Consider the following 19,660-nt stretch of genomic DNA (forward strand, 5'->3'; position numbering starts at 1 on the left):
TCAATGAAAAGAGTATACGTCTTTCCAAATCGAAAACTTGACCTGGAGTAAAGGAGTTAGGAAGGGGAGCTGGCTCATGACTTTTGTGTTTGGTTTTAAAAACCTGAATACAGTTCATCACATTCTATCATACCCCCCACCCCCACTTAGTGGACCCTGTTCCATATGGTCGTTCTTCATGATCATCTGGCTTAAAACAGGTTATACAGCTCAAAGCATTTCTTGACTTCACTGTGGGCCAGAGGTCTTTGAGTGACTGAAATAGCTCTACTGTATTGATAGCATGTATGTCATTCCCACTTTCCTCTGGGTCAGCAGTCCCAAGAGGCAGGGAGGCCAGGAGATTTCCAATAAGAGATGAGCTCTCAGGTACAATGACAGGCCAAAATGGCCAACTCTTATGGACTCAAAAGGTAGACCTGCCAGATATCCATGAGCTACTAGAGTCTCTTCTCTCCCTGTGACATCAGAGACTTTGTATGAGAAGGTGATAAGAAAGTGTTCCAGAGTCCAGCAGGTGAGCATCCTCCTCTGTGCTAGATAAGATACTCCTGAGGAGGCAGATGATGGGGAGAGGTTCCTGGGGCTACAGAATGTGGTCCAGTAACTACATGGAAAGGTACCCAGAAAAAAGTGGGACCATAGATCTCCAACTTAATCTCCCATTATCTGGAGAAAATAACACAGCTTGGAGATGGAAAGGGGCTGGAATGTGAGCTTAGAGCATCAAGTATTGATCTTCTGCCCGTGACCAGCACAAGCCTCAATAAAGCCAGGCATTGGTTTAAAGTCATCTGTATGAGGACACAGTTGGAGGACATGATTTCTTTGATTCCTCTGGCTCTGGCATTCATTTTATTCTCCCCAGCCAACTTGATAGGCATGTATGTTCTTCAGATTTCAACATATAAATTAGAAATATTACCCATTCAGCTCTAATAATGAGAACTTTAGGTGATAAATGATTTCAGAATGTGAAACTTTTATTCTTGAAATGGAACATTAAAAAAAATTCTTCAACAAGAGGATTGCCTAATGTTCAAAAGTAAAAGACGAAAAGTTTAAAAGAACACATGGATTCTTGGCTCTTTGTCTGGAGAGGGGGTAGGGGAGGGGGAGCTGGGCTTGATGGCAACTTGGAACAGGCATGTTACAGTCATCAGAGCTGTGACTGTACCCATCACCTGCCTCCTCAGCTCTTGCTGTCTCTCTCCTTATGTTTGCCAACAGGTCATGTTCAGCTTCTGCTCCAGCCATCCAGGTCAACGGCATAACTCAAGAGTCTGGCTACTGTGCCAGCTCCTTGGGTTTGCAGTTACCTTAGAAAGAAATAGTCACAGAGCCCACTGACTGTGGAAGTTTTCAGTTTCATCTGAAACATGTAAAAGTTGGAAAGAAACGCTGCCATATCTCCTACAAGTGCCAATGACCTGGAGTCATTCTTTATGTTGTACGAGGGAAGTCAATGTTCCTGTCACATGGGGACATCCTGAAGACAGAGACCAACTCCATCTGTTATAAACTAAGTCCTTCTTGGCAACAGGAGCTGGGGGAGCTCACAGAAAGCACAGGAGGAGTGCTTTGCAGCTGCAGCCTTGATAACAAAATGCCTTCTGCAACATCTCAGGGCATTCAGACGCTCACCATTTTCGGGGTTCACTCAGAAGCATGACATCCATGTCTCAGCTATGCAAGCTCCCAGGTGAGCCACACCTGCCCCAAGACCTTTGTCCCCCCTATTCTGACACCGCCTCCTGTCTGGTTCCTGGCTTGACTGACATCTCAACTGACCAACCTGCTATGGCCTTGGTGTGGGATGTTTGGGGAAATGTGTGGAATGCAGACAAGGCGCCTTGTCCTTAGAATGTCCCTGAGATCTCAGCAGAGCCAAAGCCCAGCTGTGGACAAGTCCCCCAGGGTGTGCCGGGTCCAGCTGTGTTCTGTCTTCCAGGAGCAATGTCAATAAGGGCCGATCCAGTGCAGAGCATGAGGAGACCTTGGATCAGCAGGTCAGGAGAAAGTGACCTGCAGTAACCTTTGCCTCCCTGGCATTCTTTCTTGGAGATGATTAATGGCAGCTCTGGGAGTGACCTTAATCAGAAGCTCTGTAATTCCTTATTGAATGTGACCCAGCTGCAGAAGACAGGGGTTTATGCAACGTTAAAGGTAGCTGGAGGCAGAGGCCCTGGGGCAGGGAACAGGTGGAAGGCCCAGCAATGACCTTGTGTGTCAGAATTTAATTAAAAGGCTCCTTTCTGCTCAAAGAACCAGCCTTGCTTAGGAGGATCTAATCAGTTCTCAAATTAATAATTACTTGGAAAATCAATACATCACCAGTTTGTAACGTCTCCAGCCCACACTGAGATTTTGGTTTTTTGTTTCGTCGATATGATAGTTTCCAAAGAAGGAGGTTCCATAAGTCCATTTTATGGATAGCTTCTGCTTTAAGCAAGACAAAACCGTTTGCATTGTTTATGGAAACACACATTTTCTGAGTCTGCTGCACTCATGCCACGTCAGCTCAGCTCAGCTGGGACTGCATTTCTCAGAACTCCTGGCCCTGGATACTTCTGTATCAACACTGGTCACTAGAAGAAACCCGTATGCCATGTGCAAAGGGAAGTGAAGCCCAGCCATGCTCTGCCTGTTCTCAAGATCAAGCAAGGCATCAGGTGCTGCTGGGGTTTGTGGGCAGCAGCTGGGCCCCCAACTAGCATCTTGCTGTCCTTCAACATCTCTGCATCCCAGGCCAGCATGTGTAACTTCTCCTGCAGGTACCCACACCGTGAAATCTGGAGGCCTCAAGGCAGCAGAAGACAGACATAGATTCTAGCTGGTCTTTGCTCTTGCCCACTTTGTCCATCTTCCTTTGCGATGCCAGCCCCGCAGACTTCAGGTTCAGCACCGGATACAGAAGAAAGAGCTTTATAGAGACTGTTTAACCGCCACCCACAATTGCATATGGTTAAAGCCCTACAATTTTATTTTATCATTGTGTTTCTGCTTCGCTAATTCCCTAATGGATATATATATATACACCTGTATTAAACTGTACATGGGTATGACGGAAGTTTGTTGTGTGTGACTATGTTTTTATCATGACTGCTCCTGCCTGTCAAAGATCAGACACAGTTAAGTGTTGGGAAGAAAAACTCTCAAAACTCTCCCAAGGAAGAGCAGAAGGCTGTTCTATATTTGGTGACTCGGGTGTATCTTAAGTTTCCTTTCTATTTGATTTACAATGCACCTTGCTTTCTTCAAACTTTTCTTTCTTTGTAAACGGTATTTTTAATAGTATAAGTATTTATGTATGTATGCATGTGGCTATTTACTATTGTGGTAAAAACACATCAGGAGATCCACCTCTTATATTTTACAGCACAGTATTGTTAACCACAGGTATGAAAGTGTATGGAAGATCTCTAGAACTATTCATCTTCCATACCTGTGACTTTATATCAGTTGAACCACTCCCCATTCCCCTTTCTCAACACCATTCCCAGTTTGATAGCTGATGGAAACACGATCCCCTGATTTATGAAACCATCAAACTTCATTTCACAGACATCCAAGTCCACTTTGCAACAAAATGGGAAAAACAGTTAACCTCAGTTCTACAGTCTACTTGGAATAATTACAGTTTTGTAGTTAGTTGAGGTTGCAGGAGGACAGACAGGACTCCCTGCCCAGTGTCATTCACTGCATAAAAGCTGAAAATCAAAGAACCCAGACTAGATTATAATGAGATCTTCCCTCAGATTTGCTTGTGAATTCTTAACTCCATGAAATGTGTAAGGTCTGTGTGTGCCCACAGGCTGATTGGCTTGGCATAAGCACCTGACCCACAGGAAACCCATCCATTGGGGAACTGGGAACCAATCCAGGCCCACCTTTCTAGAATACTAAGACATTTAGAGATATAAACCTGGTATCATGGGGAGGAGAGCAGTCATTTTCCACGCTGGGTAAATTGATGTGTTTTCAGACAGACAAGAATATCAACCAGAGGCAGAGAGAACAAAAGACCATGTGACTACAGAGAGACCAAAAAATGGAGACAGTGTGGGCCAGAGGAGCCCCAACGCCTGTGTGACCCTGTGTGACTATCCTGCACTGCACTTCCAGGATAGTCCCCCAACTTTCAATAATAGCACAGCTTTCCACCTGAGTGGCTTGGAGGGGGTCTGTGTCTTATCATCAATGAGTGCAGACCAGAGTCCAGGTGTCGCTCCCCAACCCACACAGTGTACGGCTTTGTTATTGCGCGACTCCTGCCCAGGGGTTAGCTGTGCCTTATATGGGTACGGACCTGCCCCTCCTCTGGGACCACGGACAACTCAGCTGCTCCTATTTCACCCTGTGACGCTATGGAAGGCCTTTCTCGTGCTGTGGTCACACATGATGTGTACAGTCTTTGGTGATGTCACTGAATTTGCTGTGAAGCCATCTTAGATGTTTCAACCTAGTCTCTGCTAAGCCATTTCTGCTTCCCTAACTGAGAGCAGTGTTCTGGAAAGAGGTCTTCCAGGTGGATCAAGGGTATGAATTGCTTAAACTTAAAGCAAAACCAAACTGTTGGCCTGTGAATGGGACAAATTACCTATTTTATTCTCTGGTGGCCCTGTCTCCATAAGGAGGCCAGGGTGGCCCCATGCCCCGCCAGGTGATTATGACATCAGAGCCGCAGGTGGCAACCGCAGAGGTACATGCCCGATAGAGCATTGCCTGATCCAGACAGAACATAAAATACAGTTTTGTCTTGTTTCCAATATAAAAACTCAACACTTGTTTGAGAGAGAAGAAGAGAGTAAGGGGGGGGGGGGGCGCGGAGAACCAATTTGCTGAAATAAACATGATCAGCTGTATTTTATTTTTTAAAATAATATATATTTTGCTACTTGTGCATTCATTTGGCCATCTGGTCAACACTCATAAGCAGGCAATTGGTAGCAAACATCAGGGTGTTTAAAAATTTGAGAAAATTCTGTAATACCTTTTTTTCTCTGTGAATTAGGAAAACAATGCCACTATTTGACTTAGGCTGTGGCCCTTCTTGGACCAGCTCCAAGGTCACAGAATCTGGAGCAGCACTGAGATCACACGGTGAGGCCTCTTCTGGTGTGAGCCAGCTTCAATAGGTGCTTGGAAGCTAAGCTCCCTGGGTTCTGATTCAGCCCCAAAGTCCTTGTTGGGTGCCTACTGGGTGCACAGAATCCTCATGCTACTGAGGACATGAAAGATTATTAGAATCCAGCTCTTACCAACTAAAGGGCTTAAAATCTAGGAGTCAGTAAATCATATGCAACAGGCCCACAAAGGTAAAGGTTATTAATGATCCTGACCCCAAATCAGTGGTGCCTTAGTGTTGAGAAGAAATAGCATTGCATGGGGCCAGGGCAGCGATGTGATTGACAGCAGGTCTGAGTAAGTGAGGAGGAGGTCAGGTTTCTCAGGAAGAAGAGGAGGAAGTCAGGTTTCTCGGGAGGAAGAGGAGGAAGTCAGGTTTCTTGGGAGGAGGAAGAGCATGAGCACCAGCTCTGAGATGGAAGAGCTGTGTGAGTACAGAACCTGTGCAGGCCGAGTGGAGAGCCCCAGGAACAGGATCCCAGACAAGGCCTGGGAGGGACAAGCTCCAGCCCCAAGGACAGTGGCTGAGGAGGGCTGTCATGGCCTGTGTTGGGGCCGCTGCAGGGAAACAGGCCGTCACCCAGGCATCCAGGCTGGACCAACCCTGAGGGGTGAGAGCAGGCGGAGTGCAGGGTCTCAAATTCACTCTCCATGCCTGATCTCATACAGAGTTACATAGGAAGACTTGATGTCTGGGCCCCCTCAGGGCTTAACATGTGCCTCCCCAGCCTGAAGTCAGGGGTGGCTGAGGCTGTAGGCAGGGCCAGCTACATTTCTGCCAGGAGCAGTGCAAGGTGAAAATGTGGGGCCCTGATTAAGAAACTCTGAAGACCTCTCAAGATGGTGATAGCAGAGCATTAAACTAAACTCAGGGCCCTCTGAGCATAGGGTCCCCTGCAGATGCAGAGGTCACATGGTCATGAAGCCAGCCCCGCCTGTGAGGAAGGACAAGCCCAGACCTTGCACTAAGCGAGGGAGGTGGGCTGTCAACACGAGATCATTTGTTTTCCAGCACAGATCAAGATCCTGCTAAATTCTCAAACATGCTGTTGGGTTTTCAGACTTTTTTTCTCCTCGAAGAAAATCAAATGAATCACCCAACCTCATGCATAAGACAGTCTAAGGCTGCTGCTTCAATTACTCATCACACCGCCAAGGACCCCTGGGTCACAACCCCTGACCTCTGCGCTCCGAAGGCACAGCTTTCAGGCCATTGCGGTGGGCTCGACTGTGCTCCCAGTCAGAGCGCGTCCTCACGAGGACTTGGCAGCAGAGTATCCAGGACACACGCTGCAGGAGCAATGACAGCAACCAGGTGCCACAGAAGCAGCAAAGCAGTCCATCCACAGACGTGTCGTTTTCCCACTCCCGGGGGAGTACATCACGCCTCTTCCAGGCCCACTCATAACACATGCATGTTCCGTTATGAAAAAGGCCCCTGAGTTGATCACTTGCCTCTTGTGACCATTTCGGGAGGAAATTTCTGGGGGAGAGAGAGGATACTTGATATTGAACATGTTTGCTTAAGGCTCATCTGCACAATTTACTAGTAAACCTAATTCAAGATGGGCTGTCAACACGAGATCATTTGTTTTCCAGCACAGATCAAAAACTTGTTTTTAGAAATGCTGTAAAATTTAGGCAAAAACATAAAAAAAAATGAACTAAAAGTGCTATGTTATTAAATACCTGTGACTTTAAAGAGCCAAGAGGGGGACAGGGCCGCTCTCTGTTGCATGCTGCCAGAGATATTTGCTGATGCTGCTAATCTTATCTGGACATATTCATAAAGCCCCTAGATTCCCTTCGTAAGAAATGCCATCATTGACACTGTGACTAACATTTGGTTCTTAAGAAATATCACTCCCTCCCTCCCACCACCGTTTTTATTTTTTTCCCCAAGAAAAAAATTGCTGCTGCTTCCTGGAATGTCTAGCTACCAAGAAATCTTTAAAGCCTCAGAAGACATTAAGTGGAAAGATGAAAGCCAGGGTGAAAGGCACAATTAAGATGAAAAAACCCCACTTAGTTTAAGACCCCCTTGCTAAGGCAACCACGTGACCACCACAAATCACTCGGCACATTTTCCCCTCTCTATCTGTAAAATGAGGCAGAGGGACAGGTCATTTCCAAGGTCTTTCCTTGTTCCAACATTCTGGCTGTACTGAAAAAGGCAGTTTCCTTCCTTCACTGTCTTTAGTCGTTAAACCTTTCTTGCTGTGCACATCTCTGAGGCTTCACACTCTTCAATTAGCTAGGAGGGAAACGAAGCAGGAAGTGGTGGGGGAACAAATGTTCCCATTTTTTGCTTGACTCCACCCTGGAGTGCCCCCAGCTGCCACCCAAGTGGAGCTGGTGACTGTAGTGATTCTGCGCTGGCCACCGCCTCTGCTGGTGCCTGATGGACCTTCTACGTGTCAGTTTCCAGGCCTCGCTGTCCTGTGCTCCGCCTAGAAGTGTCTGGAACTATATCCGAGACTTGCCAACAATGTGACTTTGCTAAACAACACACACAAAAAAACACTGTTCTGCTTCTGAGAGGGATCAAAGTCACTGTCAATAACGTGCCGATGGAAAGCAGAGCCAACTCCAGGTTTTATCAATAGACTCATATTTCATGCACCAGAGCATCGATCCAAAACATCCCTTTCCTAATGCTATTTTTAAATTGTGCTATTTAAAAAAAATTTTTTAACTTGTGTTGAACTTTTCATTTTGTTTACTTATTCGTAGGCTTTTAAAAATTACTGTTGTGGTTTAATATTATTTTTCTTAATTTTTGAAACCCGAATTCGTACAGAAAGAATCACAGTGAGGAAAATCCCCCAAGGGGCAAAAGGGGGTCCCTGCAGGGGTCCTTTCAGCCCTTTCCAAACCAGAGCCCTCCTGGGTTAGTCTGCTCAGGCCGCCTAACAAAGGACCACAGGTTCATGGCTCAAACAACCGAACTTTATTTCCTCATAGTTTTGAAGACTAGAAGTCCAAGACCAAGGTGCCAGCAGGGCGGGAGTCTGGTGGGACCTCTCTCCGGGTTGTAGACAGCCGCCTTCTCTGTCCTCACATGGCCTTTCCTGGTGCTCATTCACGCAGAGAGCGAACAGGGACACTAATCTTATTGGATCAGGGCTCTACTCTTCTGACCTCATTTAACCTTAACCACCCCGATAAAGACCCTTTCTCTAAAATAGTCATATTGGAGGTTGGGGCTTCAATATATGAGTTGGGGAGGGGGGTATAAACACTTAGCCCAAAATACCTCCCAATCCTGACATCTCAATTAAATTACTTGGGAGAAGTGAGAAGCCAATGTTTTCTGCAGAATGATGTTCAAGTCTGCTCTGTTGTCACAGTGCTGCCTTCTCACTGCTATTCAGTTGGTTTATAAGAGAGTTGATCCAGAATTCCTGCCTCTGCTCTGTCCAATGCTCCGCACAGGCTGTGTAAATGGGCCAGTGCGACTGGAGCAAGGTGGGTGGGAGTTCAATACAGATGTGGCTGAAAATAAATAGTGTTATTTTCCCCCAACTACTTCTTGAAAGACACCAGCACAGAGCACTGTGAGGAGTCCTCTGAGCACCCCCTTTTCCCAGCTGGCCTCCAACAAAATCAGTCCATTGACTCTTCTCAGTAGTGTTTCAAAAGAATCTCTAATAATGTAAGCCTTCCAATTTGTGCCTCCGATAATGTAACCCTTTCTTGACCAGAAGAACTAAGGAGAAGATGGCTAAACTGAAGTGACCAGGAGCTGGTCTTTTACAAGCCAGGCTGCGCATCTGGTTGGATTACGTGCACAGAGAAAGAACAGTGCATGCTGTAGGCAGTCTGGCCGACCGCTCAGGGCTGCAGAAGCCTCTCAGCTGGGCATGTGCCTTGTTCCCATCAGGCCTCCGCCTTTCAGGACCTGTGCACTGAGCCCAGAGGGACTCCCTAGGTGGGCACCTGCACACCTCTGCTCACCTGCAAAATGTGGACAGGATGCTTGCTGCTAGGGCCAGACTGGCTGACATACATGGGCAGGGCATAAATTCTCTCAATCTAGTAACATCCTCACCCTCTGACTTGCCACCTCCAACCCAAGGATCCACCTGAGTGGGTTCTCATCTAGAGACTTTTTAGGAGGTCACTGCCCTGTTTCTTTTTTTTTTTATGTTTTTAATTTTTAGAGAGAGAGAAGAAGAAGGGAGAGAGAGAGAGAGATAAAAACATCAATGAGAGAGAAATATCATCAATTGGCTGCCTTCTGCACACCCCCTACTAGGAATCAAGCCTGCAACCCGGACACGTGCCCTGACTGGGAATCGAACTAGCCACCTCTTGGTTCATGGGACTGACAGTCAACCACTGAGCCACACTGGCTGGGCCATTCACTGGCTGTTTCCACGTACTTTCCCAATGTCTTCCCCTTCCAATTTCCTCTGTGCAATGAGGCTCATCTGCAGTTGTCTCTCAATCATGTTTGGTTGCCCTCCCTCCTTTTTTTCTGCAATAATCTTCCCCCCCTAAGTGCCTCCCCACAGTCCGGCTCTCCCTCCAGCAATCCAGGACAGAAAGCTTTGGAACCCACTGTAACAGTCAGGGCTAGCCTGGCCACTACCCATTACAAAGGTTTTCAGCACCTCGCTGCACTGGCCTGTCAGAAGTTCAAGACTCTCTGCAGTCTCTGTGTAGCTTCATTTAAGACTTTACCAGCATTTAACTCTGAAATGGTATATCCGACAACATTAACATGAAAGGCAGGTACAGTAGGTCTTCGGGTTATGTCGGAGATCTGTTCCTACGGCGCGACATAACACGATTTTCGCCGTAAGTCGGAACCCACCTACATAAGCACCTACGTCACTCACATGGAGCACATACACAGCAGTAATGAAGTGAAATAGTAAAAAAAATTTAAAAGAAAGATAACAATTCCTGACCTTTACTTGTGGTAAATAAATGATAAAAAACATAAAGCACATATGTACATACGTCAAAATGATGAAACTTTTTTTAAAAATAAATAAATGGGAGCTGGCAACATAACCACGAAACGATATACGTCAAGTCTGACGTAACCCAAGGACTGCCTGTATTGTTTTCTGAGCACCTACTATATTGCCGGTGCCAACAGACTCTCCATTAGTTTATTTACTTTTGCATATATCCACCGAGACCTCTAAATTTTGCAAAATCCCTGCAAGGTAGATTTAATTCTCATTTTACAGACACAACACACACACACACACACACACACACACACACACACACACACAGAATATCAGAGAGAGAAAGTAAATTAATAGAAATCACACAGCCAGTAAACTGAAGAGTCAAAATGAGGCAAAAGCCCAAATTTGTACGTACAGGATGTTGTGAACACATTATTTTTTTTTAGCAATTCAGCTCCCTTTTCATAGGTAGACATGGCCACCAGGAAGATGTAAGATTCTAAACCCTCCTTCTTCCTTCTTAAGCAGGACAGGCAAAGTCATCTTCCACTTCTTTTAAAGTTTTTTGCTCTTCATGTACTTTCTTTCAACAAGTGGGTATTGTATATCTGCCACGAACTCTGACTAGGTGACTAGACACCAAAGGGTCAAGTGTAAGGACTTCCATTGGGAGTTTAGTAAGCTGGGGAGAGGAAGTTCCTTGGATGCCCTGAGAAAGGAATTAAGTAGGAAGCTACATGCTGAGACCATCTAGTGAGACTAAACCTGGGACTCTTAAGGGAGAGGGACAATAGTCTGCTGGGGGCGGGGGTGTGTGCACCAACACAAAGGGACAAATGCTTATCCAGGCCAAGCAGACTCTATGCTCGGTAGGTAATGGCCCTGAAAGCCAGGCTCTGAGCCAGAACTGGAAATAGTCCGTATGGGGTTTGATCAGGGGAGTACCAGGCCTTTGAGGAAGGTGAGCCCGGCCCCAGGTCTGCTGGCTGCAACATCTCTGGCTTCTGCAGGGCTTCACATACATTCTCTTGGATTTGACATAAGCCCCAAACAGCTGTGAGCAAGAATAGTAGCTGGGGCAGGGTCCCTGGGATCACAGCCAGGGGAGAAGAGTTCTGTGTGACATGGCCAGGGCAGTGACCTCCCAGAAAATGAAAGGGAAGTGCCCTCAGGGATGTGCTGGGGGCCAGGACCTCCCAGGGGCCCTGCAGCTCATGAAAGACTTGTTTAAAGTGCTGTGTACACTGTGGGGAGGGCAAGGGGGACTTCCAGGAAGGACAAAGGGCAGGACTGCTGCTGGGCAAAGGAATCAGAGCAAGAGAGCCGGACGCCCCTGGGCTGCCCACCAACCAGGATGAAAATCAAGGCATCAGAGCCTCTGTCATTCACATGGCCCCCAGCAGTGCCCTGGGCCCTGATCGCACCAAGTTGGTCCTTCAGCCGGGGCCATATTGCTCCAATTTCACGCTCCATTATGAAGTAAGAGGGCTGCTGAGTTGGAATATGTGAGCTTGACTTAGAAATTCTCCCTACCACTTCTGATTACAATAGTCAACCCCAAGCATGAAACATGCTTCTTATTCTTTTCCTTTTGGTCCATGGTGGAGCAAGCCAGGATTCACTTAGTTCCTTTTAGAGGTCAGCTTGCCAAGGGCGTCAGGAGAGGCTGAAGCGCTCAGCACATGATGAGAGGCCACTCTGCATGTTCACATGATTTGCCCTATGTGTGTGCTTCCTTTTGTTTTGTTTTATTTTAAATAGATTGTAAGGAATTTGGTGACAGTGATTTTAAAAAATACCTATCCATATAGTTGTCCAAGTAAATGAATTACTAGATGACGTGGACAATCAGGAGAACTATCTGGGCCTTACCACAAGGTTGATTTGACATCCTTATATATTTCACCTCTGGTATACATAGAAGAGCGATTCTCAAAGTATAGCCCGGACCTGGGAACCTGTTAGAAACACAGATTCTCGGGGCCCACCCCAAACCTGCTGAATCAGATAGTCTGAGCCAGTTTTACTTGTCTGGACACTGGACAGAGCCCACACTTAAGACTCCTGGAGAGTCTAGTCTGGACTCTAGTCACTGGAGAAGCCCAGTGACACCTCCATCCTTTACAGAATCATCTGAGGTCAACACCCAAGAGGGTTTCTGCCATGGCTGTTTTGGCAGAGGTGGTATCTGGGGGAGAAAACAAAACTGAAAAGAACACTTTACTTGGTATCACCTTGGCATTTTCATAGTTCCTGAGCATGAAAAGAAACCATGAAGCGCCTAACAGTGAGTGAATGTGTGTGTTTTTAAAAAATGTCTCACGGCATCAAATCAATGCCCTGATCAGCTTGCTGTTGAGTTTAACCCAGCCAGGGCAGTGTTATTGTAGCTGCCACAGATTTCACGTGTTTTCTGCTTTGCCCAGTGAAGCTGGAACCAATTGCTGTTATAGGGAGACTAAATAAAAGAGGGCCCGGATTTCCTGCTATTACAGGAGATGCTAGAATAATATCATATGAGTGTTTGGTTTTTTTTGTAACATAATTAAACCCATGTGAAATGGCACTGCACAGACTTTGCCATGGATTGTTTTGACAATATGTCCAAATGAAATGCTTCAAGGAAGAAAAATGCCTCTATAACATATTTTCCCTTAATATCTCCTATCATGAATTTATATCACATTGATTATTTGAAAAAAACAATCTGTGTTTTTGTGAAATGTCAAAATATGTAAATCAGTCAAGATAATTTCAATTGCCTGGGCAAGCTTGGATGGATTAAATTCATTCACTTGCAAACCTTAGCCCGTAGCGATAGGCAGGGTGGCCCAGAGTTCCTGGGGCAGCCCGGAGACAGCAGGTCGCCGAAGCTGGGTCCCAGGACAGTTTTCAAGGGAATCAACTATGATCTCTTGGGGCGTTTGTGCTTCGTTCAGGATGCAATGTCTTGAAAACAGTGAAGACCATCTACAGAGGTGGACAAAAGTAGGCTTACAGTTGTGAGTATGAGAAAGAGTTTATTCTTGTATTATGGGCTAATTTGTATTTTTCCATATGAACAACTGTAAACCTTCCTTTGCCCACCCCTATACATGTGTGTTGCTGAGATGCGTGATTCTGTCTGTCCACTTGGGTAGACTATGGTGACAGGCTGTTTAGTCAAATATTAGACTAGAATAGATGTTGCTGTAAAGTTATATTTTAGATGTGATTAACATTTAAGTCAGTAAACTTCTAGCCTCAAGAGCTGTGAAACTATAGTAGATGTCCCTTCTCTGAGCCTCCCAGGCTGGGGTGCTTGTTCTGGCAGCCCTAGGAACTAACTCACACTCCTACCTACAGTGCCCCAAAACTCATGGACGACACGCGAAGGGATGGGCTGCAGGAGGCACTGGTTGCAGTGCCAAAGGTTTAAGAGCAGAGCAAGGTCATGAGTGCCCACCTTCCCTAGGTTACTCCAAAAGCCAGCAGCCAGTGTCCTACCAAATACATTTGGGACAACCAACCTATAGGAATCAAGGATTTTTAAAATAAAAATGACATTCTTATAAAAGTGACCTCAGAGACTGAGAAGTTCAACAAATTACAATCAGAATTTTGATACTAGGAATATCTAAGACACAATATGTATATAATAGACTAATTGACTAGCACAATAGGATAGGCATAAACAGAAGATTTTGAAAGTGAGGAGAGTTCAGCCGGTGTGGCTCAGTGGTTGAGTGTCGACCTATGAACCAGGAGGTCACAGTTCGATTCCCAGTTAGGGCACATGCCTGGGTTGTGGGCTCAATTCCCAGTAGGGGCTGTGCAGGAGGCAGCTGATCAATGATTCTCTCATCATCAATATTTCTCTCTCTCTTTCTTTCTCTCTCTCTCTCTCTCTCTCTCTCTCTCTCTTCTCCATTCCTTTCTCTGAAATCAATTTTGAAAAGTGAGTAAATGGAATATTGACTAGATGACCCTCATAGAATCTTGTTAATAGGTTTTACTTAAGTCAATTGCAGTTTTCATTTCATTTATGTGCCTTCACTGTATTCTTAACCAATGCTTTGCTAGTCATTTGTAAAGACCTGAGTTAAAACAGTTGGAATCATCTGGAATACTGGACCCAATTTACTTTGGTGGCTGCAATCTTAATGCCCCAGGCAGGCAATATTGGGTGAGAACCCTTCTCACCTCACACAGGTGGGTTTCTCCTCCCTACCCTCACCTTTGTTTTCTTTCTATATATTAAGTTATAAATTACATACAGTAAAATTCACTTCTAAGTGTATAGTATCTGTAAATTTGGTGAATGTACACCTTCAGTAACTACACTCACAAGACATAGAACACTTCCATCACCCCAAGTTCTCCCCTCATGTCCCCTTGCACTCCAGCCCCAGGCAACCAGTCATCTGTTTTCTGTTCCTGTAACTCTTCGTCAGTGAGAATGTCACATAAATGGAATCACACCAGAGGTGGCAGCCTTTTAGCATTTGGCTTTTTTTTTTTTTCACGTAGCATAACGCACTTGAGATCCATTCATGCTCTTGTGTGTACCCACAGTCCCTCCGTTTAGTGCTGAGCAGTATTCCGTGGTGTAGACGTATGCCATAGTATAGACGCATCACAGCTTTATACGTTCCCCGTATGAAAGACATCTGGCTTGCTTCCAGTTTGGGTAGGTGACAAAAGCCACTATAATCATTTGCACACCAGTTTTTGTGTGAACACAAGTTTTCATTTTGCCTGAGTAAATGTTCAGGAGTCGAATTTTGGAGTCAAATGATGGATGCATGTTTAATTTTATAAGAAAATGTCCAAGTGTTTTCCAAAATGCTGGACCATTGAAATAGTTGTTTTTAAAGGACGTTTTGTTGTTTTTTAACTACATGGGCTCTACATTACCCTTGACATCCAGGAAAAGATTAAAGTCAGTTGGTAAACAATGTCAGTGAACAGCTTCATTAGAAATGGGGAAGGCTGTCAAAAACCATAACATTTACGACCGAGGCAAAAAGCAAATGGAGCAGTGCTGTAAGTGGACAGAGGCTTAAGTGAAGATGAAATGCTACTTCTTTCTGCCTCTATTTCGCTTGTGATTAAATGTGGAACTAAATCACTCTTGCTCCTCCCCTGCAGTGATGAGCTGGGAGTGGAGCCAGGACATGGTTCTTACCCTGGAGGTCCCTGCCTGTACACCCTCCCACCTGCCGCTCTCACCACGGCGCCTCATCGTGGCTTCTGTTTTGGTGCCAAACAGTGAGTGATCACTTCAAAAGAACTGAGGATGTGAAACGCATCCATCTGTGAAGAGCTCCTGCGTGTCTCACCCAGACAGCCTCTTCCCCTGAGAGGTCTGCCTCTTTGGAAGTGAGGATTCCAGCCACCCTTCGGAGTGCTTTTGCCCCACCTGAAAGAGGTCTTTTTTCTGACTGCTCCCTAATCCCTATTTTCTCTCTGAACCTGATTCCAATCACGGATGTGCCTCCATGTGCAGGACCAGGAGATATCCCGGTAGTGAGTCCAAAGGCCATCTGGCCAGGACGCAAAAGAAACAAATCTGATACCCTTGTTCCTTCTCTGAAGGGTCCTCCTTCGAACCTGTGTTTGTGGGAAGCAGGATTTTAGCAATTCTGAATTCTGGATCCAGCAGTGGCAGGGAGAGGCGGAGTTTGAGAGAGAAAGGTGTGAGCATTAAGGGCACATGCAGGCCACTGCATACTCAGGGAGAGAAGGGGTTACAGGGTCACCAGGCAGAGCAGCCCTACCTGGGGGGCTGCTTTAAGTCTCTGGGCAAAGGCTTCAGCTCGAGCTGGTTTTCTCTCCAACAAAAGCGAAGTCTGGCAGGGCAGTGGGTTCAAATATTGACTCAATAAAAGGAAAGCCCCCTGGAAAGACACGAGGGACCAGCTTAAGCTGCCCTTGATTGATGGCACTTCTGTTATTCCCCACGCTCTAAAGCTAAATCATCAGAAATCTACCCCAAAGGTCTTCAATCACATTTGTTGAAAATAGGCTCAAACTGGTTTGCCATATGGAAAGAAGCGTTCATAAGACATAGATTTTAAAGGATCAATTCTACAGGCGTCTACGAATAAATGTGGGCACGGGTTTATACAATTCAAGCTTGTGCCCACACACATGCCATGTATCTTCTTGGGAAAACACGCAGCCAAGTCAGCAATTGTAATATTGCTATGTCAACCTAATTTTGAACAGATGTGAAAAGAAAAAAATCGAGGATGTGATTTATTTGACTGAAGGAAGTGGTCACCCAGAGAGCCAGTGTACAGCGCTGCAGTGCTTTCACTAGAAGATACCTGCTTTCATTATTAAGAACATGAAGAAAAGCACAATACAAACAGCTTAATGACAGATTAATTCCAGCCTCATTGACAGAAGTCTAATCACTGAACCTTAGACTCTCAGAGGTAAGAGTTCTTATTCAACTTCTCTCAAAACACAAGAATCCCCTCGGCAAAAGCCTCACAGGTCATTCATCTTTTTGTGACAACTTCTGAATCTCTTCTGACAACTGCTGTTAACTGCATATCTTGCAAATGCACTGATTAGCCTCCTTATTTGTTAAAATTAGCTAGAAAAGCAAAAATAAGCAACAGTTTTGCGGTCCCATAAATGCACGAACACAGATCATGTACCTGATAAACATTTCCCAAGAATGGCTTTCTCACGCTGGGCTGCATGCTGGAATCCCAGGGACCTCTGACACAGATCCCTGGTCCCACTCTCAGAGATGCTCGTTTAAATGCTCTGCCCTGTCACCTGGGCAATGGGCCCTTTAAAAGTTCCTCAATGTGCAGCAGAAGCTGAAAACTACCAACCCAGGACAATGCTACTCTTCCTAAAACACTTGTCAACATTCATAACGATGTAACGCCACCTCCCAAAATACCTCATTCCAGGACCCTCATTGTTCCCCACACTGTGTGCGGTGCCACCTGCCATGCCAACAGAAAGAAACGTGCAGGTTCTTACTGTATTAGAGAGCCCTGTCAGTGAGACCCGCCTGGGACTGTCCCTGAGCAGCAGCATTTGGTTCCCTGTCCAGGAATTTCTAATTATTTTACCAGCACACACGGACCCGACTCTTCCCTGCTACAAAGGAACATACCTGCATGTGCTGAGCCACTGGCGCCTGCCTTCACTGAACACCTGGTGACCCTGAGCCCCTGGAGAGAGAAAGATGCCTCCAGGATCCGAAGACAGGAGATTAAGAGCCTAAGGAAAAACCTACCTGAAGTTCTTCTACTTTCCATAATTCGAGGAGAGCAAATCACATCTGATTTGAATATAATTTCTTTTCAATGGGGGAAAAAAAAAAGGTAAACTCTCCTGAAAGTCTAAGAAGGTGAAGTCAGTTATCAATCTTTTATAGAAAGTCTCAGGATTAGAAAACCCTGGACATAATTTAGTTCCACATTCTCATCTGTGACATTGAGTCATGGAGTCCTGAAACATAGTGACTTGTCCAAGGTATTGTCTGGTGACTGGGCCAGGACGGAAGTGGGGGCCCAGTGACATGTCTGTGCCTTTTCCACTGGACTATGTACTTGCTTCCAACTTCCGGTCCTTGCTGGGATGCTGTGTGATCACTTAGGGACCCGAGAATACTGACGTGTCTACAGCGTGCTGGCCAGACCTGGCAAAGCCTGACTGTGATTCTATCCACCCCTGCGTGCTTTCCATTCGGAGCTGCCTAAAGGGCGGATGAGAGGGGGCACCAGACCTCTGTGCCATTTCCTTTGGCTAGTTTTATTTCCTTTAATCTGAGCAACAGTTGCCAACACATCTGAAACCGATGTGACAAGTTTTCATACCTCACTTAACACCCAGAGGGAGCCGAGGAGAACGCTCGCTGACGGGAGAGATGTCAGCTTACCCAACAGGCTTTCTATTTCCTGTGGAAAATGTTCAAGGCACTCCCACTCATGTCTCCTCAACTTTCTTGAGAAGTCCCAAAGTAACAAACATTGGATACGAAGAGAAGGAGTTATGCCCAAGGGTAGTTAACAGACCCCAGCTTGCAGATGCCCAGATTCACTGGGTAACAAAGAACACTCTTGTCTTCCTGTGTTTAGAAATACACATGGTTGCTACCATTTGGGGCAACCTAAGGAAAAGAGGGGTTGAATGGGGCTTTCTGGACCCTCCAAATACCTTAGGACATTCTCAGCCTCAGTACTATTGACATTTGGATGCTTCTTTGTTGGGGGCACAGTGTGGGGGCGGGGGGGTTCTGTCCTGCACACTGTAGGACATTTAGTAGCATCCCTGGCCCCTACGCGTTAGATGCTAGTGGCAGCCATCCTCGGTTGTTGACGTCCAAAAATGTCTGCAGACAATGCTAACAGTCCCCAGCACCCAGTTGAGAAGCCCTGCATGAAAGTGTCTTATCCAACCCCATCTGCAGTTCATTTAATATTGTAGATTTTCTATCCTTGTCTCGTGGCTAATAATAATAACCCTGCTTGTCACATGGGCCAAGCGTGAAGATTAGATCAGACAGCGAGGAAAATGGAGGGTTACTGTCTGACCCAAACACATCTTCCCCTCACAAAACCTCTGCACTCAGTTAACTGACCTGCCTCTGTTCCTCATGCTACGACTCTCTTCCCTTCCTTCTGAAAGCTCTCTTCCCTTGTCTCCAACAGCCAAGTCCTACCCACTCTCTAAGACCCAAGTCAAAAGCAGCTTCTCCCAAGGGGCCTTTCTTCACCACCTCTCCTTCCTTTCACTTTCTTATACTTTCTGTTGAACTTTGATTCTTCTGGGGAACAGAAAAACTGCATCGTGACCCAAAGCAATGCAGGCTGCATTGACTTTTCATGATAGGATCTCAGTGTGTTAGACCTCAGAGCTTATGGTATCCATGCCTGAGGCTTTACCGGCCTTACTGTGATCACCAGACCCCGATGCTAATGCCAAGTACTTGATAAGGAAAAGCTGGAACAGAAATGTGCTTTGTGCAAACAGACTGAGAGTTTGCTTGGAGACTCTCAGCAGAGACTGAGGCAAGAAACACTGTTGGCTTAAGATGTAAGGCTCTTCCACTCAGCACCTCGTGTGCCCTGGAGCATCGAGGAAGGAAGGAGCTGCTGAGTCACGGAGCCAAAAGATCAGTCCCCAACAGTCAAGGAGTGGCCAGCAGCACAGCAGCCACACTTCCCCACACCCATGCCCTGGATTAGGACGGCCTTCGGGCTCACATTCTATCCTGCTCATCGGAGAAAGTGAATTCTCTTTTCCAACCAGCTAAACACACACACTAAGCCTTCTAGCTGAAAAGTGCTTATGTACTTTTTGTGAGGGAAGAAATTGAGCTTTAAGGTGAATACTATCCATTTTTAGGCTAAATTTTAAACCTGCACTGGGTTCATCACCTGAACTCAGCACATGGATGAGTTCTCCCAATTAAGTATCTTCATTAAATTGAAATTGCTGCTTTCAGCGTTAATTGTATGTCCATAGAAAAAACATAAAACATACAAGCTTTTCCTAAACTTTCTAAAGATATAAAATTAAAGATTCTCACAGATGAAAGGGAACTTCAACTCTCTAGCTGTCCATTTTAATGTTCATTATATCTGAAATGT

The 19,660-nt window shown here is 45.8% G+C and overlaps 1 protein-coding gene and 1 pseudogene across 1 annotated transcript in view; one reads left to right on the forward strand and one right to left on the reverse strand.

Annotated features, from left to right (window-relative positions):
- Positions 1-19,660, reverse strand: part of CCBE1 (collagen and calcium binding EGF domains 1) — a 172,343-nt gene that overhangs the window by 76,144 nt on the left and 76,539 nt on the right. The gene's annotated exons all lie outside the window — the stretch shown is intronic.
- The window catches only part of LOC129150939 (transforming acidic coiled-coil-containing protein 3-like), a 72,956-nt pseudogene continuing 68,312 nt past the window's right edge, over positions 15,017-19,660 (forward strand).

Source organism: Eptesicus fuscus, chromosome 12 (assembly GCF_027574615.1).
Source record: "Eptesicus fuscus isolate TK198812 chromosome 12, DD_ASM_mEF_20220401, whole genome shotgun sequence".
NCBI lineage: Eukaryota > Metazoa > Chordata > Mammalia > Chiroptera > Vespertilionidae > Eptesicus > Eptesicus fuscus.